The 16761-nt window shown below is 44.8% G+C and overlaps 1 protein-coding gene across 2 annotated transcripts in view; it reads left to right on the top strand.

The window, feature by feature from the left end:
- Window positions 1–16761, top strand: part of LOC146857878 (uncharacterized) — a 1488219-nt gene that overhangs the window by 553361 nt on the left and 918097 nt on the right. The window lies entirely within an intron of this gene.

Raw genomic sequence — 16761 nt, 5'->3', positions numbered from 1 at the left:
GTGTTGCTGGAGCACCTGAGCCTCAACATCTGCAGCACCAGCCTTTTAGCTGTTTGCAGCTGCAGAGCTTGTGTGGTGCTTGCTTTCAGTAGAAGACTTGATGTAGTTCATGATGAGAATCATTTAAAGACTGGAAGGCCCTTTCCAGGCCTCTATCTATTCCAGATGCCAGGAACATACTTGGCTTCTCTTTCAAGGGCGGTTGCACTCATTCCCCCTCTCAGCAGGCAGGCAGGGTTCGAGGCTCTACATAGACACTCAACTCCTCCAGCGGAACGTCTAGTCTTAAGGTGATGTTGCATCACATTTGGTGTACTGGCTGTCATGCAGACTCCATCCCTGGTCTGTGAAGTTGTACAATGCCTTAGCAAATGCATGGGCACATGACCATGACGGCCAGGACAGAACTCTGCAGGGGCCACGTGTAGAGGCATACCATCAAGGACCCTGTCCATGCGCCTTGATTTATGCGGCCAGATAAGTCATATGACAACCTCCAGTATCGCAATCTTGTTACAAGCTTCGACCGCACCAAGGATAAATACAAGTTATTGTCATCAATAAACACAACTCTGATGGCGGCAACTAACACAATCACCTGGCAGTCACATAAATTGGAGATCCAAATGGACATAATACAAACAATAGCCCTAGCCATAGCAGAAATGTCATCAAAGATTGACAATATTGAGAAAGGACTCACAACTAGGGAGTGCCATTGCACAGGCACAGTTAAAAAATTAACAACCTTACCCACAGTGCTGACAACAATGATAAGGGACATAAGGAACTTCAAGCCAATATGCGCCCTCAAAATAGAGAATGAGAAAGCAAGATCAGATACAAATCAGGGAGGAGTTAGATCTCAATCAACAATGCAGACCTAGGTAGGCGCAGGGGAATAGGACCTAGGAATGAAGCCCCTAATCTTTAAACCATCAACAAAGTGCTCCTCACCCATAAATACAGACAGTAACACCACTACCCAATGAGTTTCAAGCCAGGAAGGCTACAATGCCTGTACACATGACAAAACTAAAGCAATGACAAGGCGCGCGAAAAAAGTCTAAGGAAAAAGCAGAAGATGCACATAAAAAAATACATGTTAAAAGGAATGTAATGACAAAGCAACCAACAGCAGACCAAGGTCAAGCACTTAAGTTCAAATATTTATGCAAATTTAGAGTGAGTGCAACGTCTTCCAGCATCTGCTGTTGAAAGATGCTATTTAAACATGAGAGTTCATAAGGCCGATATTCAACACGGAAAGCAGTGACAGTGACACTTGTCTAGATACGGATAATTCTTGGGATAATTCCCACTTACTCAGGACTACCTAATAATCGAAGTGTCCTCACATTGGATGTTTCTTTTACACCTACTAAGGTCTCAATTGCGGGTTTTGGTTGTACCTAAGAACCCTTTGGAATATAAGGATCTACATCACATGTCTTGAGGGGTTCTCCCCACAAATATCATTTGAAATTATATCGCCCTGACGAAGTTCCCAAGGCACAAGGGAACGAAACGCGTTTCCCATGTAATATGTATCTTGTGTTATTTTCTTGTGTTATTATTGTGTATTCATGGGTGGTTTTATGATTATTACAGCCCTGACGAAGTTCCCAAGGCACAAGGGAACGAAACGCGTTGGCTGTGTGCCGTTTCTGTGTCAATCATCTTCAAATAAAAAGAAAACAGAAAAAAAAGACTTCTGAACTACAAGTGTTTGTTTCCTACAACTACTGATGAAGTGCACCTTCCCTCTTTTTTTCCACATGTTAAAAGGAGTTGGGGACAGCACGCCCATGCTTCGTCACAGCCGGCAGAGAAGTCAACTCCAAAGATGGAAGCACCGGGAAATAGAAATCTGTATCCATTATTTGTAAAAAAGACAAAGCATCCTCAGGAGCCTTGAAGCTCGGAACCCCCAAGGCCATACCTACAACTGCAGAGCTCCCGCACAAGGGTCAGCATCTTAAAAGGACAACCCTAGGCAGACCAAATAATCAGCCAACTGGGGCAAAAAGTCCGGGGAGATGTCCATCCTAAAGAACGCCCAGACAAGCAGGAAGTTCAAGTCAACAAACAATACTGAAAAAACAAGATTTAGGAATCAGGGATGAAGCCCCCAGCCCTCCTCCCCCCCCCCTCCAGTATCAAACAACTGTGAATTCCCAGCTAGGAATTATACAACCACAATCAGCCAATAAGGAGGGAATACACTACACTAAAGAATGTAACTCAGTGAAAGTTAGATTCCGACTCCAATTTAGGTCAAGGGATAGGCCCGACACTCTTAATAGGGCAAACATACTGAAGCTGTTCCAATATATCCCCTCACTATCAAAAATAACAAGTGAAGACCTGGTTACCATCCAGTTTGAAACTGGAGAAATATACAATAGTCAGGAACACACTGTAGCTACATGGAAAAATGCCACCTTCACAGAAATGGTACTGTGGGAAAAAGGAAGCTTTGAAGATTGGGTTAGTCTACTCCAAGAGCTAAAGGAGGAAAAATATCCCTATATGCAGATCCGGTTAATAAATCTTCCAAAAGAATTCCATAACAGCAGAGAGACAGCACAAGGCCTGCTGAGAGTGGCCCCAATGAGACAATCATCCCAGAACTTGGATAAATTATATGTACAATTTAGACCATATGAAGGGCCAATCCAGAGAAGAATAGTAATGCCCAACCCAAAGAAAAAAAACAAAATTTGGGAACAGTACGACCCAGTCTTTACCAAGGGGGTCAGAGATGATAGTGACTCTTAGCCCCAGGGAAGCGCACTCAGGGCCACAGAACACCACCCCAACAACAATTCATGCAGCGGAAGGGGAACAGATAACTACCAAATGCAAACAGTCGGGCATCAAAGTCATCTCTTGGAATGTCGCCGACATTCAGATAGTGATAAACTGTGAATCTGCTAAGAAAATGCTGTCTACAAGAAACCTGGGCAGCCAACACCACACACATGGAAGTCATTGTGGGCTTAAACAAACCTGCGAGCAAAACGCAGATCTATGGTAGGCTATCAGGCGGCATCTTGATATACACAAAAAACGCAATAGACTTCACCATCAAAGAAATTAAGGTAGATTCAGATATGCTGCAGGCGGTCACAGTGTAAAACAATCAGGGCAAAGAAGGAAATATCCCACTTCTAATAATTAAGTGTACCTCAACCGTTGCACAAAGGTGGAGGCAACTACAACTGTGACCTCTGCCTAGAGGAGATTCTGTGCGCTCATCCATCCATAGCTACTGGGATCACCGGGGACTCTGAGGTTCACCATTGGGGGGCAGACCTGAGCAGAATCGGCGGTCATACACCAGCAGAAAGAACTTTTAACAGTTTCCTACAAGGTTTCAATGTTATAGCTCCAGAGAACTTGCCAAACATTTTCTTATTTAATAACCACAACAATTAATTATACCTTTCTTAGCAATGACCTCTTCCAACATATATTACACTTTTCAATGACTCAGCATGGAATAAGCGCTCACACAGTGCTCCAAGTAAACTAGGGCTACATGGTGAACAGCGAGAACAAACTGGATGTATCAGCCACACAAGAGGAGCCGAGGAGTACACACTAATCCGAAGGATCAGATTGAATGAACACCATTCAGTCAAGCTAGCGGCATGGAAGAACGCTCAAAAAAAGCAGAAATATTTTCACAACATTTACACTCACTATCCAAAACTGGGAAATTGGACTTTGGACCTATGAAATGCCCTCTTGGGAGGGGGACAGGAAAAGTACACAGAAACAACATCAGAAACCAGGGCAAAAGCTGCAATATAACAAAAGCCTAAGGGAGTCTACACGTAAACTGAGATGGGCAAAAAAGATCCATCAAAAAACAGGCCCAATAGACTCCAGGGAAAGGTGGAGAGAACTCCACTTGGGTTGAAAATGCCTTATCTGGAAATTAAAACAGAAGTACATCGAGGTGGAATGGATTAAAGTCTGTGTTCTATCCAAGAGCCATAAACAGAAGCAGTTCTGGGAATATGTTGCCCGTCTAGAAAACGACTAAATCAACAGACATAACTCAGTGACTGCTGAGGCATGGCTCACTCAAGTAGCCAAAATGTACACATAATACAACATGGGGACCCAACAAATTGATAAAAATGAACCTCCGGGTGATGGAGCAGACAGTGATTACACCCCTCTGGCGAAAGATGCAGGCAAAAGCAAGAAGCACCCGCCATTATGAAATTAATAAAAACAGATAAGAAAGGATGGGGCACCTGGGCCCAACGGGCTCCCAGGTGGAATGTTCAAGACTGACCTGGCCTATTGGGGAGAAGTTCTATCCAACCTGTATATAGAGTGTAGGCTACAAGCAGATGTCCACGATTCATGGCGAGGTTCTCTGCTACAGGCAATATTTAAGAAGAGCGATAACACAGACCCAAACAATTATAGACTAATTTCCCTGCTAGACATAGAAGTGAAAGCATATGCCAGAACTCTGCTAGTAGAACTAACTAGATGGATAGAGGAAAAGAGATACTTCCCTTCTATCAAACTGCGTTCCATAAATGTGGCTCAACAATTGACAATATAGTCACTGTAGCCTAAATAGCCCAGTAATCAACGAAAAAAACACAACAAGTCAGTGTTTACCTGCCTTGTGGATTATTCAGCAGCGTTTGATGGGGTCTCCTGCAATAAGTTGTGGAACAAGCTAAGAAGATGGAAGATCCTGGACGCCCTCTTGAATACAGTCATTTCACTATACAGTAAAACTTGGGTTATAATCAAACTGTAGGAAATGCTACACTGACCACTGGGTCCTAAAACATGGCTGTGTCCTAGCCCCAACACCTTTTAATGTATACATGGCTGACTTGGTCAAGTCGCTTCAAAATGCAAACCTAGCAATCCCAAAAATCAGGCCAAACAGAGTGCACTTAATAATATGCGGACGACGTGGTAATATGGGATCACACCAAAATAGGACTACAAAGGGGGCTGGATGCTCTTAACATCTATAATGAAAGTAGCGAGCTGGTTGCCAATCCAAACAAGACCAACGTGGTGGGTTTTGGACGTTATAAAACAAGCATGGCATAGCCAATAGGTCTTGCTTTTGGGACCTTATAAGTGTTTAGTTATCCAGCACAATACCCTTGGTGCAACAACATCAACTGTTCCATGGCTAAACACTTATAAGGTCCCAAAGGCGAGACCTATTGGCTATGCCAATGCTTGTTTTCCTTCCTATGATCCATTTTTCTAAATCCAGCATTGATAAATGTGAACGTATCTTGGTAAAAACATGTATGGCCACAAAGTCTCACAAAATATGCAAATTTCACATCATGTGAATTTAACATCACTTTAAATTTTGTGAGACTTTATAAGTGCAAAGTTTTGCTCATTTTTGTGCCTGTAGGAGTTGTTTATGTATAATTAAGAAATAGACCTTGCACATGACCTTAAAACTATAAAATCAACAAAGTGGCGCATAGCATATGCATTGGATAAATAAAATGCAGTTAGACAAGGATTGTGGATCTGCTCTGAAAGTTTTGTAGTTACATTACATCGGAAGGAGGTGCACTGACAAACAGTTGTCATTTGCTGCACATTGCAGAAGCTGCAGTTCTCAATACTTTTAGCGGTATGCAGATGCGAAGCAACAGACACTGCTTACCACAGACCCGAATCCTGCACATGAAAGACTAGTACCCACCTGCCAATCTGAGAACAAAAAGCAATCAAAAGACCACTCAGATTTTTACATGGTAAATGAGAAAGTAAGTACCAGATTAATCCCCGTCAGCACATAGACATGCCAGACTCCTTATCTTTGCAGCTGCCATTTTGTGGTTAGTGATGAAACAAGGTAAGGTTACCTACTACCTGAGCTGATGCAGATACAACAGCGAGTTTACAGGATATGAAACCATTAAACTGATTAGGTTGATAAAATGAAGTTGGTTAAACGGTTCTGGCTGACTGCAGAATTTGTTTTCAAAAACCACATTTCCATTTAACTCAACGCCGTACTACACTATATTTTAAGATCTTCAAGGAGCTAGACGGCGCTTTATTCCGACGGTTTAGCTGGTAGCCCGGCATCGCGCTCAAGGCTCAATATGTTGCGTCGGTCAATGGGCACGTTGGCGAGTGCACAATGTATACCGTCTCGTGAGCATAAAGGCTGTGTCGTCAATGGTTACCTTCATTGAAACCCGCACAGAGGAGTCTAGTGAGCATTATTGTTCCATAGTCTTCTGCGACTGGAGGGGGAGAGAGCAGCCGTCTTACACCAAGATACACACACCGAAGACTTGCACTAGGCACCGAAGAGAGCATGGAGTTGGGAAGCCAACCAGAAGGTAGTGGTAATGATCCTATATATAAAACGAGAAAAACAGCGATCCAGTCTGACTACAGAGATGGCAGGGGGAAGAAGATAGACACCAAGCACGATCGAAGGAAGAGAGAAAGTGGGAGGGGGAAGAGGAGGTGCCATGCAGAGAGAGGAAGAGGAGGTGCAAGAAGAGGCAACGATAGGCATAGGTAGGCGCCGAAGTCGAGAACATGGACTAAGTAGGCAAGAGATATGTAGGAAGAGGAAAGTAGTAGCATAAGGGGAACAGTCAGGCGACGGAGGGATGCACGGAGAGAGTAGTAGTGGATTTAAGGTGGGGACAGGGTGGTAGAGAGCAAGAAACGGGAATGAAACACAGATGAGAACACAGGAGAGGGCAGAAAGAAGGCAGTTAAGTTAAGGCTTAGAAGCGGAAGGGGGTGTCAGTGGATGAGCCAGGAGGAGGTTGCGAACACTCTGTACATATTTGTCATATTTTTGACTAAGCATGGCAATTCCCGTCAGTCTCCCTCATGCAGGAGAATACGACAGCCATGACTTGACCCCCAACCATCTTTCTCGGGTTCCACTGAGCGTGGGGGTACCAGCCATGTAAGGGTTTTTAATGAATTAAGACTAGAAATTAAATGAGCAAGAGCACGAAAAACAGAAGCGAGCAGTCAAGTATCACTTTGCAACTGCCGTGCCCTTAAAAAACAAACAACAAAAAAATCAAATGAGGAGTACGGCAGGAAAGGGCGGAAGCAACAAATAAGTGGGTGTGGTGAGGAGAGAGAAAGCACAATGGGCCCTCAGGTAAAAAAAAAACACCACCATTGATGGAAGTGTGCATGTCTGGAACTACTTTCCATGGTGTTTTAATGCTCGAAGTGTCATGGGCTGATACCATTCTGATAAAAAACCCTGTTGACCTGTATGTAAATCCAGCTGAACCACAGCAGCAGATGGTTCAAATGGGCTGTCCTAAGCCCCTTTCTGTAGAAATATCCGTACTGTTTGTGCGATTACAGGAGCATCGCCCGACAGCTAAAGCTTTCTGTAGGTGAGACTTAAGGAGGTAGTCAAGCTAGTCAATGCAAAATATGTTTACTGAAGACTCGGAACCTTGGTTTAACGCACACGGTCTCCCTATGGCGTGCAAGCCAGGTGCACACAGGTTAGCTGCGAGAGGGAGTTTATATATATGTGCATACTTTCCTCTCCACCACAGTCCACTGAACACAAACCTGCGCCAGAGAACTCTTACTGGACAGATTTCATTATTTATAGAAACAGCCCCTTTCTTCCAAGTAGAGGGAATTATAAATCAATGTTAAGAGAGCATTTCCGTCTTCCTAAAGGGCTTAAGAAACAACATCCTAGATTACGACAGAATGGCTCTTGGAACTGAGGGCACTGAGGCACTAGATGAAAGCAAGCCCAGTAGCTACACAGCTCATTAAAATGTCAGACATTACAGTAAAGGAAGCCTACAATAACGATCAGACAGGCGCTGAGACTTGTTGATTGTTGGGATCTACATGCTAAATAAACTACAGGCATCTTAATACAGGAAACACTCAGCTGCTACCGGTGCGGGCTTGGCAGGCAGCGTAGGGGAGCGCTATGAAAGCCACTTCAAAGGACATTGCAGTCTACCTGTCAGAAGCCACCATCCATCTGCAGCAGAGGTGATGTATCAGTTGGCAGTGCAGTGGGCTGCTTGGTGCCGGGGTGAGACCACCCCATGCAGTGTAGGCCGCCTGCAGTGCTTAAGTATGCAAGTGGTTGCCTTTGTTCGCGGGTTTATTAATTGTTAGGCAGGCGTGGTCCTGTTAATTGAAGGCGCGTGTGAGGGTGCACGTGTGCCTTCGGTGTAACCTGTTTGAAAAGATAAACATAGAAGAAAGAAAGACGCGCTAGTGCTAATGTGCCTAGCCCTCGTGTTTAATAAAGTAAAAAAAGAGTTTACGTTGAGGCAGCCTGAAGTGCCGAACATGTCTTGGGGGAGGGGGAGGAGACGCGACTAGGGGTGCGGAACCTGATAATAAAGGAAAGGCTGACTTAGGACTTAACTATACAACTATTGACATATCGCAAAAAATGAAGGTAGATTATGTGTGCTGGCGTGAGGTCTCACACTGACAATCCCTCATCGCGATCGCGATCACTGTAAAAGCGAAAGTGATCGCGATCACGATGACGCACACTAGGGATGCGCACGCAGCAGCGGGGGGAGGGGTATGGTGCAGAAGGCTGGCGCAGGATGGCTGGGCGAGAAGGGAGGGGGTTATGCGGGGAGCAGCTGTGCGCGTGCACGCCATCGTGCACTGTAGCTTGTCGCCAGCACAAAAAGGTGGGTAGCACTTTCTAAACCCACCTACTAAATGTCTCACCAGATCAGCGCATGCGCTGGGTCAGGCGAGACCTAAAAAGCGTTACTTAGATGGAGATTGCATGCCCAGACCATTACAACCACAAGAGCGTACAACTGCCTTGGGGCATGGTTCAGCAACACTGGGAAGGCACGCTCACACTAGCAACAAATGAAGTCCAAAGTTCAATCAGCTATCTATGCTATATGCAAACTCCATGGGAAGCTGTGCAGCTCAACGACGGTGCCTATTAGGAGAGTCATAAAATCCAAAATATTGGTGATAGCAGGTTATGAACAAACAAGCATTCAAAGGCCAAATGGACATGTTGCCGGGTGTACAAACACATCTTTAAGTTACCTAAATACACATGTAACAGTCTGATCCACTTGGAGTTTATCCTTGTCCAGAAAAACTATGAATGTTTGGGAACACAGGTGAAATACTATTGCCAAGTCCTCAAAGCACCAGCAGGATGTCTAAAAGATGTGCTGAAAGCAATATATGTGGGAACGGCCAACTCATGGAATAGCTACATGCAAAAGCCCATGGGAGTGCTCAGCTTGGCAACAGAAAACTGGTTCAAGGAAGGTATGAGCTTTGCTGCCATAGAGAATGCCATTAATAAACAAACCTATCAGCTTTCACGGGAAGCAGATATATTCAACTATTTGGCCAATAGAGGGCAGCCAGACTTACTCTTATGAGGAAAACAGAGTACAGCCATATCTAAACCAAGCACTGGGAAGGAAGTGTCTAAAAAAATCCAATTGGCCAGGCTGCTGTCCCTGCCCAAAAAAGTGCAAAATTCTGGTTGGAAATATTTAGCACACATAGTCAAGTATAGACTTTGAAAATATGGAGAGGAGTCCCAGTTGCACCTGGTTTGCTGCTTCCCAGCCTTGCAACATCCATGTCGCAAGCTGCTAAAGCCTATGTTCCTGTCAAAAAGAGTATGAACATGCATGGAAGCAGTATCAGCACTGTTTTCCAGCACCTCCCTAGTCCCTACCAGAGTTGGCCAAATTTGGAAAATATGTGACAAAGGCGTATTCCCGGCTGAGCGAACAACAAGGCCCTTAGGGTCTGACTGTAGCATGCAAGACCAAATGGCAAGTAACCTAATATGAGACTGGATTGGCCTGGGTGCAGAAAACTTCAGGCGTCAAACGTACGCACTTTAAACTAGCCAGGGATTTAGAGGCCAGTTTTCTTTTTTTTTTAGCTAGGAACCAACCACCTTTTTATACATCTTCAACAATGTATATGTACAAGAATATGCAAAAACGAAATGGGATATGCACATTGAACCGCTGCTAATCTTTTTTAGCTCTCTTTCTTCAAATTGTGAATTGTGTATAAGCTATAACTGCAGGTCTTACAACTAGTTCTCTTTTTAACCCTTTCGATGCGCGTGACGGAGTGGTTCCGTCATGCGCGCCGGTCACGCTAAGCGGATGACGGAACCACTCCGTCACGGCCCCGCCCGGGCACGAACCCTTCAGCACAGCGCGGTAATCCGCGCCGCGCTGAAGGGGTTAACTCTTTGTATATTGTTTTTAATTGAGATACATGTAATTGTGTTATATTGGATCATTGCAATATTTTTAAGTAAACGCACAATAAAATGTTTCATTCATTCATTCATTTGTTCTGTAAAATACTATGCAAAGCACCCATTTCCTTGGTCATGAAGAACTTGGAACTGGAACAAAGTGGGGTGGTTTGGATCTTACTTATATACACATCTTCCAGACAGAGGCTATGGATCCACTGACTAAGGTTTCAGAACCAGTTTGCAGTGGTTTGTTTTCAGAAGTCTTTATAAGACTGCTTTCCTGGCACAACCTTTGTGCAAAGTGATGGTTCTCATGTCAGTCATCAATTGGACTGGTATTAAGCAGGTGTGACAAATCATGGGCAAAATGAAGTGTGATTTCACGGCACTTGACTGTCATCTCTGCATATCAGAGACAGACAGAAGGGGAGGCTGTGCCTAGAAACTTCATCACTTTGAACAATAGAATCTGCATTCCATCCCTACCATCTATCAAAGCACCGTGCAAAAGAAGAACTAGTCAGCCCTCCTTTGCTAACAAGAACCTTATAGAATTTCTAAAGGTAGCCCGGTCTCGATCCTCCTCATGAAGGGTCACTATACCATGTTCTCTCTGGCACAGAGAAAAGGTTCGGGTCACACTACAAATGAAAAAAACAAAGCATGCAGCTACCAGTGATTTAAGCGATGTACCCAGGTCAAATACAGTATTCCACTGCCTAATATGAGGGCATACTTGGTGTGCCCATCCAGGTGTTGGATCTCACATTGTCAAGATCAGGCTTAGGCCTCTGCATGCACTAAATTAACCTAACGTCCTGGTCAAAATAAAAGTCACAATAACAGTTCACACGCATCCAGACACTGAGGGCAGGGATATATGCCAGTCCAGCATTTATGGGATGACATTCTCGTCCCAAGAGATGCCCTTTCCAAATCAGACTACCTGGAAGTATATTCCATTGTTGGAGAAGTCCCTTCATCATATCAGCAAAACAGGCAGGAAAGTCCATCTGCATTCCCATATATCATCACTTTCTTAGGCTACTTCTTGGATGTCGGAGCTGTTACAGGTGCAAATATTGTCCCATTGTTGGCTACAAAGTTCCTGTAATAGCCAGTGAGTGCTAACAAGGCTATCACTTGAGTTTGGGTGGTGAGAACCTCCCACTTCAACACTGTTTGGATCATGGCATCCAATGAGCAGATCTTCCTACTGCCCACCTGCTGCGCAAAGTAGGCTACACAGGATTGCCCTGATGTAGTCAAGGTAGACCATTCAGAAATCTTATAGCTCTGAAATTCACTGCTACTGAAAAATAGCATGAGCATTCGTAAGCCCAAAAGGCATGACCCTAAACTGGTACAATGCTTCTGGCACATAGAATGTCATCCTTGGTGCTAATGTGATCTGCCAATAGCCACTGGTCAAATCAAAGGTCCTCAAGTAGGGACTAACAATCAGCCAGTCCCCACCTCATCAGCTCTGGAAATCCAGTGTGCATTGTCCTTAGTCACCTTATAGAGGACACAGTAGTTCACACAAAAGCACAAGTCTGTGTACCATTGTTTGAAAACAATACCACTGGACTGGTCCAAGGACTATAGGAACACTCAATTGCACCCAAGTCGAACACCTTATCAGCCTTTGCCTTAATGCAATCCTGAACCCTATCAGACATCCTGTAACCTTGCTCCCATCTAGCAAGCTATACACTGAATCTGTGTCATGTGCACATATCATTTTCACCTCTGAATTTGGAGAGAAGAGGTGGGAAAATCACCCCATTACCTCTCTACACTCTCTTTGCTGCTCAGACATTAGTTAGGGGCACGGTGAATCACATCCACTAAACAACCCTTTTTATGACTAGATTATTATAAGGTAGGTCAGAAAGGGGTTCTCTATCTTCCTCAATGTTTTCTGCCATTGAAATGATACTTACTGTAAAATCACTCACCCCTTATCTTCTAAAGTTCATGGACAAATGAGCTTCTGCACCAGCACTTCTTGGCCCTCCTGGTAGCCAGTCATCATTGCTTTCTGGGCATACTGCTTGCTCATCAGCTCTAGGATTGTTTGAAGGTTTTTCTTCACCTGATTCATGTATTGTACTATCGATTACCAGAGACCAATCAACTAGTTCAATACATCCTTCTGAAGTGACTTTCAGTGTCCTTCCCTCCCTTGTCTAACTAAGATCAGTGGGCCATGCAAGGGTTGTCCAAACAGAAGCTTTAAGGGGCTGAAACCAACTTAGTTCTGTTTAAACTCTCTGCAGGTGAAAAAGAGACAAGGCAGGAGAAGATTCCACATTTTCCTGGGGGTCTTTGACAGAGTTCCTATCATGTTCTTAATGGTGTTGTTAAGCTTTCCATCAACCCATTGGTTTGCAGGTGTTCAGCTGTGGAGAAGTAGGTGATACCAGCTTGCTCCCACATCTTTCATGTAAGATGTGGAATTCACAGTTTTAGGAAATCCAACCCGAAAAAATATTCAGATGAGTGTCTTAGTTACTACTTTCACAGTCATCCTCCTCAGAAGTACTGATTCTGGATAACTGGTGGCATATCTACTACAACTAAGATATACTTTTTGCCTGAGCTGAAGGTTTCAGATGGCCAACAATGTTAAAACCGGCCTGCTTGAATGGAACACCTACAACTGGCAGAGGCACTCACGGTGCCTTGGCCTTACCTCCAGACTTACCCCTCTTCACAAGTAAGACAGGCTCTACAGAAGCTCTCTGTCTCTCAATAAGCAAGTGTACGGCACTCGGCTTGTGCCTGGCAGAATTACTCCAGGGTAGTCCCTCCAACAGCTGACATACCCGGACACCAAGACCCGGTCCACTTCTGGTGTTCCATCCTCTTCTCCTTCTGGAGCTTGGAGGATATATGCCACTGCATGGTCTTCTCATACTTTGCCTTGCTCCACTCATTACCTTTCTCTAGTCCTAGCAGGTAAGGGATGGTTCAATGTCTTCCCAAGACTGACGTGCAGCCTGTGCTCTGGTCAACACAGCTGATATGATCCAAACCATATTGGTTTCTGTGCCTGGTACTAAACCAGGGGCAGTCAAACTGTGCCCACCACCACTAACTGGGTTCTCCAGTGCCTGTGAACCCTAGCATCTAATCAGGGCCATAGTACTGGCTATGCTTATTTGGATTCACTCCATCACCCCAAGGTGTATCTGCACTCACCACTTCATTTCCCTTTTCCTATCATGCAATACAAACATAAAAAGTCTTAGTTTGTATGACAGGCTCCTGGCCACTTCTAAGTCTCTCATTTGCACTCAGTTCTTATGCCCTGCAGTTGCCTCATTTTGGCACTTAGAGCCTTGGTGGTGCAGGATGGCCACATGTTGTGTTTCCACTCCTGCCGCTGGAGTGGCTTCTGAGCTGGTTGGGCCAAGGTGGCAGCCTCGCTGTGAACATGATGGCTTCAGGGGTTTTCAGAGCAATGATTTTCTGTGGTAGCTTCCTGTCTTCAGCAGTTGCAGCCTCTCTAGGCCTGGCACAGAAGGATTTGGCGTGGGATCTCAACATTCTGGATAACTTCAGCCGCTGTGTCCTCCGGGCCGATCAGGGTTTACACCTCAGCATTGCTGGGGGATCTAGGCTCTGAAATCCACAGCAGCAGTGGCAGTGCCAGTCTTTCAGCTGCTACAGGATTCCAATCTTGCTTGATTTCAGTCGAATATTTGATAAACTGTTTAGCGACACCAAATGTTTCACTCATGTGTCACTCCTGGCTTCACTACTTGGCAGTCTCTCATTCTCTTAGACTACTTCCCATGATGGAAACATGCTGAACTTCTCCTCCTGGACACTTTACCCTCCTGCAGGGCCAGGCACACTTCTTTCCTCTTTCAGCAGGCAGGCAGGTTTCTAGGTTCTTGAAAAATTCTCAGAGAGCAACAGTGGAAATTACAGACTTCAGGTTATGTCCACTCACCTTTGCGTTATTGGCTGTGTTACACAGCAAGAACTCTGTGGAGCACTCCCTTTCTTAGTTATCAAGAACTTGGAACTGGAATAAGGTGGAATGGTTTGGCTTTCATTTTCATACACATCTACTGACACAAGGTATAGATCCACAATTGAAGGTTTCAGAATCAGTTTGGATTGGTTTATTTTCAAATGTCATTTTCGGCCCGCTCTCCAGACAAAGCCTTTGTGCAAAGTGATTGCTCTCGCAGAAGGTAGCAACAACTTTTCAAGCAGTAACCGGAGACAGACAAAAGTCATAGAAACAACCCCACCCCACCTTGAAGAAGAAAAACCTCAGACCAATCTCTCAACCCACCAAATGGCAGTGCTCTGGAAGTATTAACTAGCAGTCAATTGGTAACGAAGATCTCATGGAATTTCTAAAGGTAGCCCTGTCTCCATCTTCTGCACTTCAGTGCCTGGGTATTAACCCTTCAGCCACAAGAATGCAGGCTAAACTCTACCACTGCCTGGGGAAGCTATCCTAATTTTTTATTGTGTGCCATGCTAAACTAATGGATTCCACTGGCTCTGTACTCATAATCAAATAGCACACAGAGTTTCTCATAAACTGGAGCTTTACATGATGAGGGGAAGTAGTCTCCACTGTCGCCATCACAGAGACAAAGGTCTGGTCACACTACTGACTCAGAAAATTCAGTGCACTTTCACCACCACTTGAAGTGATTTACCCAAACAGTAATCCACTGCCTATATTGAGGGGACCCGTAGTGCAACTCTGATGGTCACAGGGGTGGTCATGGACCTATCAATGTGAAGGTTAGGCCTAGGCCTTTGTGCAGACATTAGATTAGCTTGGTGCAAGGGTCAAAATACAAGTCAGGATACCACTTTCACATGCAGTTGGGCACTCAGGGCATGCAGTCTCAACAAGCTATATACAGTAAGATTAATACAAACAAATACATCATTCTGAATGCAACCAGTCCAAAAACGAAAAACACACCAGTACCCAAGCTCTGACTAGACAAAACATTAAGCAAAATCACACAAATTGTGTCCCACTGTACCTAAAGGACACAGCTCTTGTAAAAATTATTGTGCCTGGAAATACAAGATATGTTAAAGAAAATATGGCAAGTTCATCTAAGCTCCATGAGAGGCCATTTCCAGTGAGGTTTCCAGCAAACAACATTCCAAATCTTGCCACACTGTCACATTCCCAGTTGCCTGTTCAGCAGCAGGAGTGAATCCTGGCCGAAGGATGGGCTTAATTGACCATCACTCTGTGCCTTTGTCACAATCTGTCCGTAACTGAGTTTACCAATCAGGCTTCAACAGGCTCAACTTCTTGACAAGTCCTTCTACAGAACGACATGAACACCGGGTCATACACTGTGTTTAATTATGTTTCAAAGTATTTTATCATCTAATGCCGCTTCCGTTATTTTCTCCCTGCAGTGATGCAAAGTTGGCTGTCCTGTGTTAGCAAGCCTTTTCATCCCACACCCATTTTTAGGTCGAGCCTATAGCGGCAGCGGACATACTCTGCTCGCTTTGGAAGGATGCAGTAATGGAGTATGGAGTGGAATCTCGTAAATGCTGCCTTCTGAATGATTATGAGGCTTGTTAGTCCCTCCTTATTATGGCCATGTCATCATTTGTACCCTTAACCCAATGGAAGGTAGCTGTTCCTAAAGGAAAAAGAGGGGGGTCAAACAACTCTACAACCTAATGTGGTTGGAAAGTGGTGTCTCCAAGAAGATGTATCGGAGGGATCAAAATCAGAATGGGGGAATTCCTCCTTTTAAATTTGGTGCCCTCACACACCCTTTCGAGTGTCGTGCTTCATCATCGGGCCTTACTCCTCATGGGGGTGGCCCTGCAGTCCCCCACGGGCCCCGCGAGAGGGCTCTTTATTGGAGATCTTTTCAGGAGGTGCCAGAGTTGTGCATTCGGGCGTGGGGGCTTTGTGAAGGGGAGTGAGTGTGATACTAAAATTGTCTAACCGGAACCACAACAAGTTTATTCAAGGGTCCGGAAGGCAAATTAAAATATGAAGGACTGGAGCTAATCCTAAGTAACAAATATATGGGGGGGGGATAAGTATGCTCCCACTGCTCTCAACCTGTGAAAGTCATGTGTTGGTGAAGTGAGGTCAACATGTTTCGTGCGTATAATGGATCCCTAATGGATCCTCTGTGCGCTTTGTCAGGACCGTGAAAATAAAAAGTGTTGGTAAACCCGTGGCAGTCAGGGGAAGACACCCTGTACTACCACCATACCTCTATTAAGGTCACCATGCGCCTTAGTGCTCAGAAATACGTGTTATTCTTATTCTGGCGATCCCAACCCCTCCGTCAGTAAATGTTGGTCTCGCCGGCGAGTACTGCGGGACAGGAGACTAAATGTGTCCCCTGCTAGAGTACGTCCGTATTCCTGCCCTTCCGAACAGGACAGTCATTTGTACCCTCCCATGGCTACTGGCCCCTTTACTTCGAGTGTTACACAATATGGAACAT

This window comes from Triturus cristatus, chromosome 3_2, assembly GCF_964204655.1.
Source record: "Triturus cristatus chromosome 3_2, aTriCri1.1, whole genome shotgun sequence".
NCBI classification, from domain to species: domain Eukaryota; kingdom Metazoa; phylum Chordata; class Amphibia; order Caudata; family Salamandridae; genus Triturus; species Triturus cristatus.
This window is presented reverse-complemented; position numbering and strand designations above follow the sequence as displayed.